General features: G+C 39.3%; 1 long non-coding RNA gene across 2 annotated transcripts; it reads left to right on the top strand.

Annotated features, from left to right (window-relative positions):
* Positions 1–2,389: 2,389 nt before the first annotated feature.
* On the top strand, positions 2,390–5,511 carry LOC104909547. Of its 2 annotated transcripts, XR_004158774.1 has the most exons (3): positions 2,390–2,923; positions 3,289–3,493; positions 4,965–5,511. It is a non-coding gene; the product is annotated as an uncharacterized LOC104909547 (long non-coding RNA). The 2 variants fall into 2 exon arrangements; XR_002111677.1 differs by lacking the exons at positions 2,390–2,923; positions 3,289–3,493 and adding an exon at positions 3,722–3,863.
* Positions 5,512–11,098: the final 5,587 nt, after the last annotated feature.

Raw genomic sequence — 11,098 nt, 5'->3', positions numbered from 1 at the left:
TTCTAATGATGGTAATGTGTCTTGCTGATAAGAGATGTGAAATAAATTTGCACTGTTGTAGGTATCATTAACATAAGAGTAGTAGGTAAAATTGCTAATTTTACAGCAGTATTTTTGTATAATCAGCCTTCGTGTAAGGTGTGTTTGTTTATATAGATCTTTGATTGTGTGAGTTTTTATGATAATAGTATCAAGTAAAACAGGAATGTTCTCACTGCAATCCATTGCTTATATATTTAACCTTCTTTACTATCCTTTTCCTTTTTACTCTCACTGCATTTTTCCTTTACCGCTATACCTCTGTCTCACAACTGCTGGCCATCGCTCTGTTGATGCAGAATACAATTGGCCTTCCAGGCTGCAAGTGCACACTGCTGGCTCATGTCCAGCTTCCCAGCTACCTGTAAGGAGACTTCTTCAAAAGCATAAAATAAGAAGGAAATAATGATAATGAACCTGCAGCTGTACTTTCCACAAGAGGAATAAATTTTCTATTCCCCTGTTAAATATGGCCTGTCTCTCATGTCACGAAGGTATTTCTTTTTTCCTTCTTTGAAAGTTTGAAATATTTGTGAATAATAGAGAGGGTACACAGAAACAGAAAGAGAACAGTGGGCTTGTTCCACAGTCATAGGAGTTATTCTGTTTTTTGTCATCAGGCCAGTGAATTTAGGAACTGATATTTGAGAATTTAGACTCAATAAAGACAACAAAAAGACTGAGGTTTTAAAGGAATAGGGTATTCCGTGGAGAACCTAGATGTTCACAGCTTTAGGAAGTGATTTTGCAAGCTGAACTGTGTTTCTTGAATTCTTGGAGTTATTGAGCTTTGAATGATATCAAACAGTACAAAAATCCACCCCAACCCCTACTCCTCACTTCCCATTGTGGTTGGAATGTATTAGGTCCCTGATGTCAGCTTAGAGCAGCAGAGGTAAACCAACTGCATCTGCAGTAGTTAGCATTGGTACCAGAAGCAATGTAGATGCAGCAGTGATATGATTTCCGAGACAATAGTAGGTTTGCAGCTGATTCTGGAATAATATTGCAGTTTGTAGGGTAGAATATTCCATGAGAAATCAAGCAGAATTGTTGATATTCGTACCATTACGAGAATAAGAATTTCCAGACTATCATTCTTCTTCCTCAGAAACATTTCACTGTGGGTTATTTACAGTAAGGAGAGTAGAACTGCCAAAACAAAGCAAAATAAAACAAAGCCCAACCAACCACCAAACCTCAAAACTAATCAGGCAGAGTTCAACTTAAAGGCTACCTATTAATTATTTATGGAGTGAAAGCAAGCAGGAGCATGCAGGAAATTTCAAGAGACCTGTATGCTAAAGCAGTAGGAAATTTCATTGCTAAAGCTGTGCTCTTGGAGAAAAGCAGGCATGTATGACTTATTTTTAGATTATTTGGATGGAACCCTCACAGTGGAGTATCTGTGCTAATCTTGGTATGTATCTACTGTGCTTTTTGCAGAGAGCAGAGGTTTAGATGTCCAGCAGTTTGTTGTGATGTGCTAAGGAAAGAAAGTTGAATCTTCTCTGTGAAGTCTGTAATAACTGGAATGGTTGTAACTATACTAAAAACAAGCACAAGGACCTAGCATAAGATTCCTGATGTTCTAGCTTTTCACCATATTTTTATTAAAGGGATGACAAATACTCTTACAGTCCCATTATATTCCCAGTGTATCATGTATGTAATTTTTTCACGTGTTTTGGAATCAGATTAAAACCATACAAACCAATATGAAAAGACACTATGTTTAGATCAGATGAGAAGAAATAATAGAAAGGAAAGAGAAAAGGCTGAGGTTTGTTAGCACTCTGAATTTGGAGTGTGTGATTGCTCATTATTCTTAATACTGAATCATCTCATCACTGAATGACCTATCTCAGGTCACAGCAAAATACACGCAGATCACAGTATCTAACATTTGCTTTGTCCTTGTAGTATATAATTTACAAGTTATAAACACAGTTTTGGTGAAAACTGGACAAGTGCTGTTCTGCATTTGGGATACAGATTAAGTAATCTGCATGGCATCAGTTGCAATGTTTGATTAAATGAAAATGTCCATACTGATCTGTTTAACTCATCAGAAATATTGTCTTCTAATTAACACTCTGCCTGTCTTAAATGATATCGTCCTTATGTAGATTTTTTGGCTTATCATATTCTTCTGTAGTGTTATTTCATGTAAATACCTATCTATTTTTTTTTTTAACTACAGTAATTATTTAGGATGTCATGAAATTCAGTTATTTTTACAGTAACTTCAATTATATTGATTTCATAATAGATGTTGATGCTAATAAACATTTATATATTTTACAGTGCCTATGTCAATAGTGTATTAATTGTGAATGCTTTTACCAATACAGTCATTCATTGTTCTGCAGATGACTCCACTCACTGAAGTGCTAGAATATACTAATTTTACTGTTTTCTTCCTAGCCCAAGCTGAATATTCATGAGATAAAAGGAAACTTTAATAAGGGGATTTTAATAAGGTACAGCTTTATAAAGCTAAAAATCTTTAGCAGAAATATACTTGAGCTAACTTACAGAAACTGAGTGAGCAGCAATTAGATCATTTCACAGATAGGAGATTTTGTGTTTTTTTCTTCCCCAAGGGAAAGATAGTAAATCTAAAACCATGGAACTAGCTTGGGAGATCTCTTGAGTTTCTGATTGTGTTGTCTGTGATGATAAACATGAGGAAAAATAAAGAGCCATTTCCCACAGCAGTGATGTAGCTGCCAGACTCTAGAGTCTTCAGATTCCTTTGTCACCCTCCAATTTTGCAGAATTGTTGGAAAGGACTCAGTTTTGCTTCCCAAGACGCCCTGACATTCTGGAGACCCTGGACATTTTGCAGAACGGATCTCCTTCACTCTGTGCTGATATCAAGGTGCTGAGTTTCGTGTTTAGCTTCGACTGAACTGTATCTATGGGGAGATTGGGAAGGAGCTGTGGGAAAGGGATTTAAGTGCAGAACAGTGGAGGATTGGGACTGCAGTGTGCAGCAGAACTGTGGGACACTGAGGTAGAATAGAAGAGAAAGGAATTGAAGGAAATGAGAGAATCCAAGTGGGAGTTCTGTAACTTTTGTAAACTTTAAGTAAATTTGGTAGTATGCTGTATCAGAATTAGGTCTCTGAAAGCAGCTTCCCCCGGTCAAGGAAAGTGTACAGCATGTAACCCTGTTATTTATAATACTACATATGATCACTGATCATTTTCTTATCAAATGTCTTCACATTTCTTCTCTTGTAGGCCAATATTAAAAGAACAGTGTGATCATGCCACTTGGCACCTGCTTGTGATGAGTTCTGAGGTTTGGAGTGCATGGAGTAGAGTAGGAGCACAGGACTCGAGAGATCTTCTGAATTACCCAGCTGCCTCAGTTAGTGCCTCCCTCTCCCAGGCCTCACACTGGAGAACCCTTTACAGAAGCAGAGCAAATGACACTGTAAAAATGGTAAGGATTTGCTGGTATTTCTCCTCCTGACAGGTTTTATCATGTGCTATGAGCTCTTAGTAGTTCTCTCAGCTGAGGCTTCTGCCATTGCAGTTCAGTTGGCACTGCAGGTAGCCAGCACGCCCAAAAACCAAGCCTAACTTTAGGCTAGCTCAGTTAATTTATGAAAAGGTGATTCCTGCACTCACAGAACTTGCATGATTCTAATACGTATGTCATAGTGAGGTAATACTAGCACTGACACAGATACCCAGCATCATTCTGTCCTTGCTCTCCGTTCCCAATGCATGTGCCCCATGCTGATGCCACAAAGGTGGTCTGGCTTTTAGGTACTCCTTCATGCAAGCAGCTGCTAAAATAACACCAGCAGGTATTATAAAATAATAATGAATAATAACAATCCTAGGAATGGCCTACCCCCACCATTTGCTCAGTTGGAGGGTAGATAAATTGTAGCACACTCTAGTTAAGAGTTTAACATCAGTGGGGGATATGAGATAGCCCTGCTTTATGCAGATGCTTCACACATGGATGTCTGCTAGGCTGAGTCTCTGCTGACTTGCCTGTTTAACAGGCAATTTGGCTGCCACAGGCACTCCCTGTTTAGCTGCTTTTGTGCATTTTCAAGGTGTGGGAAGAAAGCAAGCCCGCTCTCTCATTTCTGTGAAATGTGCTGCTAATGGGCAACTCATAGAAAGTCTTGTATTAGAAAGAAATAGGCGTAATCAGAGAAGATCTCATGGACAGCTGCTGGGCTGATTACTAGCTTTACCTACCATTATCCCAGGATATCTGCAAATAAAAAAAGCTGTTATAAGTTAGGTGTTGAATCAGCAACTTCACAGGAAACTAAAATACTTCAGTATAAACAACAATTTCCTCAACTCCCTCCCACCCAAACAGTCTATTTTACTTAATGTCTACTGACAGCCATGATTTGCTGCTATTTTTCTATTACTGAGCATACATAAGCTGTTCTGAGGCCTTGCAATCCTGCTCAAACAAATATCATCCATATTTATTCAGTGCTGTCAGTTACTGTGAGACAGCCAGAGCCTATCGGCTCTGCTTTTGGTTTTGGCTGCTGATATCATGCAGGGGACTCCACTCCCATCAGTAGTGCAGCAAAACTGTCTCAAAATTAAAAAGAATTTCACGTGTTCCTGAAGGAAATACCAAGAAGTAGCATCTTTGATAATCCAGTAAATGGCTTTTCTCTTGCTGATAACACCCTATTTGTCACAGGGGAGAAGTCTGGAAGAAAAGCATTTTTCTTGCTTTAGGAATTTGCCAATCATTTTGGATTCATAGAAAAGAGGTCTGGAAGAGCCCTAGTGAAATCTGATGAAGAATAAAAGATATGCCTGGCAGCACTGTGCATGGGGCCAATAATGAATCATATGATCGCTTCAGTTAGCTTGTGCATGCCAGTGAAATCTAGTTATTGTTTTTTCTATCATTTATTTCACAGCTTTGCCTATCTCCACAGCTGTAATTGTCATTCCATCAGGGTTCTAAGAAAGCAGAACCATCTGGGGAAATCAGCATTGCTTCGCTCAGTCTCTGCCGGAATTAAAATGATCTGATGTGAAGATGAAGGAGAAAAAAACTCCAAAATGCCTTGCTGTGGGAATTAACCAGGGCTGTTGACCAGTATCTACAGTCCAGTGTGAAAGAAAAAATTTATTTAAATCCTGGAATGTAAACTAGCGTTATAAAAAAGGAAGGAGAGAGTTTGATTCTATTTTAATAGAACAGAAATTGCTGTCCTGAAATTGTTGTGGGTGTACTCTAACAAAGTCCAATGAATTATTCCTAGTTATAAAGACTCCAGGATGAGGTTAGCATGCATTGGAATCAGTGAAAAAAATATTAATTCTCATTCCTAAAATATGACTTCATATTCCCAGGATTGACGAGATGAAGGATATGCAGTAAATTAGTCCAACATCCTCTTACCTCTAGGTCTGAACCCTGCTTAGATCATTGTTTGAAATAAATCGCTGTCTTTATCTGAAGCATGTCTCCTCTGAATATTTATTGGCACCACAAAACTGCTTTGGCATCTGGCACAAGTTGACATGATTCATTGTCACTGTTCAAAGAGAGCAGGGAACAAGTGAGACTTGAGCTCCTGTAATGGCTGGAAGTCTGCACAGGGACTGCTAAACTCATGTTACTTCTGTCAGGCCTGCACTTTCAAAACCATGCAGGAAGCTAATGAAAGAAGTTCGTGTATATGTGGGTGAGAGAGAAGAATAATAAAGACATTAGCGAAACAGTCCTTTGGAATGACCACCTATCAAAGACAGTGCTGATGTCTTAATTGCTGCTTGCTGCTTATAATTTGAATTTATCTCATAAAATTGCCTATGCAAAGAACACGTTGGCTAAATTATCAAATAATATGAGATTAAAGTCACATCAGGAACTATCATTAAATGAATAATTCTCTGAGCACCAGGGCAAATGAAATGTGATGTTTTATGAATTTGCACCCACTGTCTTGACAGGACAGGATTTATTGAACTGTGACTTCTTCCTATTAGGATATTTCTGTCATTGCTTTGTTGATCCCAGGGCACTTGAAAATGTTTTATTTGTCCCTTGGCAAGGACTATGCAGTGTCTCTCCTCTATCCAGCCTCAGTCATCAAGCATCTGGCAGTGTAGTGTTGACTCTACCTGCACAGCTGGTAGAGCACAGCTATTACTGGATCCTGCATTCTTTTTAATAATCTGTATTGCCCATATAGATCTTGTCCTGGCTTTGGTGAGACAAGTAATGACCTGGGTGTGAGAGAAGCCCAAGTTCTCAGTGATGAAGGCAGAGTGGGTACAACTTGATTTCCAATAAAAGCCAGTTCCCCCCAGGAACTCAATAAGTTCCCGCTTCTGCCCTTTGTAAAGAATTGAGGAATGGCAAATGATGACATCTGTCTGTTTCTGGAAAACAAATACAAGGATCAATCTCATTCAGGCCTATATCATAGCTGCTATTTAATATTAGCAAGGAATAAGGATAAAAGAGTGTAGTAATGAAAGCAATAGTATCACCACCATAAGGTTAGACATTTTGTTTCTTTCTTGTCTCTATTTGATTTAAAACTGGAAGACTGTGGTGTTTCACTGCTGAGGAGGGTCAGAAAAAATGTCTATGATTGTCAGAAAAAGTGTGGATGTAGAAATGGTGTTTTCACTCATCAAATTTTACAGCAGCTGAGCAGAACTCTTGAGAAATGTAAGCTTCAAGTTCTGTAGAGCTTTTCTCCGCCAAAAGCAAAAGTTAGCTGGCTGCCCTCAATGAGTGTCTGGCAGATGAAAATAAAAGGAAAAAAGATGCACAGAAAATGATATCCCTGAAACTTGACAGTAGTGCAAGAAAATTAATAGGCACTGCTGTTTGTTAGGGACATTTGTTTTTGTGCTATTGTTTCTGCTGTTGTTTTTGTGGAAGCACTTAAAGCTGTTCTGTTTCTGTGGATGAATCTGCCTTGCTTGCTGCTGAGTCAATGTCATCACATGAGGTATAATAAAAAGAAGAGGGAGAAAAAGCTCTTTCTTCTTCTGCAGTTTCGTGCTGCTGCTTTAGGTGGCTGCACTGTCTCCATGTACATGTGTGCTGGCATATTGCTGTGAAAGCAGGCAGGCTATTTTTCCTTTTCAAGGTGAAAGCCACACTTGCTATCTTCTTGTCTGGGTGCGCTTTGGCTTAAGTTTGAAGATTATTTTACATTCCATAAAAATATGTATTTAAAAAATACATGCATTTAATAGTTTATTATAACATTTGTTATCTGAAACTTGTTTCAAACTAGTGGCTTCAAGCAGCAATAGTCTACAAAAACACTGGCAAATGAGTATATTTGGAGTGCTCAGTCTTCTGAGTTGTTTTTTTTTTCTTTTAATGTTCTGTGAAGCAAGCTGCATTCCTTTAAACAGGCTGATGATGTACTTGATGGGTACATTCTTCTAATTGTGTCTGGGCTTTGCTTCATGTGAAGTGCAACCATACCAGTGGTCTGGTGTTATTCAAGAGGGAGCGATGAGTATTTTTAGAATCAAAGACGGCTTTTTGATGTATTCTGGAACAGTGTATGAAGAAGTTTAAAAAGGGCTGTAGGAATATGGTGGAGGTAAACAAGTTATCTTCTGGGCTTGAGGAAGATTTTTCAGAAGTGAGAGAGCAACTCACAATCTCATACATTTTATTTATTTGAAAAAAAATATCTGTTCTGATGCTTACACATTTTGAAGGGTTCTTTAAATCCCATACATAGAAAATATTAGCCATTCCTTGCCTGGGAGAGACGGAGGTCCATATTTGCAGGGAATAGTACTGGGGAAATATGTCTTGAGAGAGATGCACTAAACTTCAAGGAATGTCTGTACCAAGGCTAAGGCAGACTGAGGAGCTGGTAACTACACTGCTATGTGTGTGGATAACTCACAGATTGGAATTTACAGAGATGCCCACAGACATGACCATACATACTTCAGGCAGGGAAAACGAGCTGCTGCTCAGATCTTCCCCTGTCTTCCAGTGTTGCTAACATGAAAAGTGCTCCTGGGATCACCCTGTTTCCGTGCTATTTTTTCCAGATTCAGGTTTGGATGTGATCTCTGATAGTAATATCTTTGCAAAACAGCTGGCCTCTTGTCCATTGTCAGAATTAAAATGCTATAAAAGCAGGCCAAAAGACAGAAACCTCTAAGTATGCAATTTGGAAACTTATTAATTGTAGATTGCTGTTTCCCACTGAGTTTCCTATGGATTTTATGTGTAATGTGTGTAGAATTCTTTGTGAAATAGATTTCCATTAATCTACACCATGTAAGCCTTTGGTGCAAACAAGAAATCAGTTGATACATCTTACAATGCAATATTTGCTTGCAACAGTGTACTCTCCAAAAGGCTCTGATCACTAAAGGTCATTCAAACAAAACAGTGTCAGGGCCTTCAGAGGCATCAGTGAGCCTTAACTGCCAAATCAGCCGCACTTGGGACCTGCTGCCACCTGGCCCTCTACCTTCTGGATGTTACTGCAGAAGCTCTGCCTACACTGTCATGTGGTTTCTTCTTGCCTGAATTATGCTGTTGGTGTATTTGCTACTAGTTCTTCTCCCGATTTGCTCTTTGAATTAGCTGAGTTGACCTGGATCTATTTCCTTGCCTCATCCATCTGCGAGACTTTTGCAAATCTTTTTGACAGGATTTTAAAGCTGCGAGTAGCTTAAAAACAGTTGAAAGGTTGAACAGGAGAACTTGTAGAAAAAATACTTTATTTGCTAATTTTTTTTATTTTTATTTTTTTTTAATTTGGAGCTAGATACTTCCAGCTCATTTTAAATGCAGACTGAGCTGCTTCATCATTATTGTTTTCTGTTATTGTTATTATTGATTCTGTTAGCTTTGTAACCAGGCCAGTGCAGTTATATTAGATGCGTGCTTTCTGAATGATAATCAGCATCATGTAGCTACCTTTCCACTGATGGAAGAGAAAACAAGATTGGGGAACTACCAGAGTCTGGCTTTTCAGAGGCTTAGGAGCAGCCATGCTGCTGTAGCAGTTGTGTGTCTGGAAACACTACACGAAGGAAAAGAAAGAACAAGGTGAAACACTCCTCTGAAGCATTTACATTTTATCTACTTCTTGGTGCACTTCCCAGATGGTGAGCCTGGCCTCAGTCAACCCGAAGGCGGGACATGAAAGGTATAAAGGGGGGACGGGACGGCGTGTAGGAGCCGTTAGGTCATGGCCTGAACCACTGATTGAGCACCTGGTGAAGGGGCGGGGCCAGCCCTGGGAGCACAGGTGCAAGCAATTCACTTGTGTGGCCAGAAGGAGGGGGCCTGGATCCACTCCTCCCTGACCTCATTTAACGGCAGGCAGGCGACGGGTAAACACGTTTACCTAGAGGTGGTTTCCTTCGGATGTTTCTGGAAAGCACTGATCCTTGGAATACGGTAAGCTATTCTTTGTTACTGGTCTAATATCTTAGGTGACCTAGAAACTACAAAAGGCAATTATGGCTGCTGCCTCTCATCGATGGTTCTAGAAAAAAGGCTGCTCGTGAGTTAGGTGCTGGTAGCAGGGGGCAGGAACAGGAAGTTTAATTTTTAGTTTTAATTCTGCTCAAGGTAACTTTTCATGCAGGAGGAGACTTCAGTTTGTGGGTTTGCTAGTGGTTCTGGACTCATGCTGTTTTTATAGGTTGTGATCTTCTAACAACTTATTAGTTAACAAGTTTACTTGTAGTAACGTAGATGTGATTAGTGAAGAATCCCCCACTAAAAACCCTTGACTTCCATGCCTTTGTTATTTAGCTAGCTGAATGCATGACTGCATTCACAGCATAAAAATCCTCCAGTAACCGCGTGGTTTGGAGCCATCCAGAGACAACTGAGTAAGAAATCATCCATGTAATGCTGGGCGTATGCTTAAAGCATCAAAGTCTGTTCAGGAAACTAAACGGCCCATGAGCTTTGCTGAGTTTATTACTTCTTGAAAAGCAAAAAATTACTTGTCTTAGGAAGCGAATACACTGTTTCTAAAAGCATCTGTAGTTTACTGACAAAGAAGGATGACAAACCAAATTATGCTTGCTTTTTTCTCATTTTTCTTTAACAAGCTAAGTGTCCAGCCACAATGCTCAACCATGTGTTTATTTATTTGGTTGCTTCAAAATGATGTGGCAGAAAGAAAAGTCAACATGCAACCATCTATCAATTTTGCTGCTGGAGTTAATAAGTGCTGTATGAGTTTATATTCCGTTGCTGGCTTGTTTTGGAGAATTTGCCACCACAGATAAATCTGAAAGTTCAAGGGAAGAAATTATGAAAGGGAATATGTAATTTCTTTACTGTAGCTGCTATTTCATTGCCTCAATTAATCTACATTTCTAAGATCATCAATTTATGGGAAGTTATTGGAGTGGCAATGTACAGTGTATATATAGCTGAAAGCTGAATTTTAATAAACGTGGGCTATTTAGTACATAGAGGCTGGCCTTTGAAATCCATCAAGGCTTGTCCAGCCTGTCCTGAATATTTTTAATAAATGTATATATAATTAATGAAAAATGCTATCAGATCTTTTGCTCATGGGATATCATCCTTATTTCTATCAGGAGCAGCAAATGTGAGGTTTGGGATAAAACTTCTGAATCTGTCCCTTCTCTTTTAGACTGGCTCTGCTTGCTTACTAATGCGATTATATTTGCAAAATATAAATTAATCCACTTTTTTCGGTACGTGAATAGGGTACATGAACTAGAAATATAATTGTGTAACGCTTCTAGTTGTGCCAGTTATGTGTTTCAGTGTGCCTTGAAATTCTGATTTCTGTTCAAGGATGTTGAACTTTGGGAACAGTCAAACAAGAAACAACCAAATCCTGTGTTAATTGTATGGGGGATATTCTCGAATCTCGAAGCAGGGGTGCAACAGTGATGTTGTGCATGTGCACCCCCATCTTACTGCATTGTTGATGGTAACCATGGCAGTGCTGCTGGGCCTGGTCAGGCTTCCCAGTTTTAGCAGGCTGCAGCCCTGGGTTCACAGCCTGTCTTTTCCTTCCAAACTCTGCATGGCAGTCTTCTTGAT

This window comes from Meleagris gallopavo, chromosome 2 (genome assembly GCF_000146605.3).
Source record: "Meleagris gallopavo isolate NT-WF06-2002-E0010 breed Aviagen turkey brand Nicholas breeding stock chromosome 2, Turkey_5.1, whole genome shotgun sequence".
Lineage (NCBI taxonomy): Eukaryota > Metazoa > Chordata > Aves > Galliformes > Phasianidae > Meleagris > Meleagris gallopavo.
This window is presented reverse-complemented; position numbering and strand designations above follow the sequence as displayed.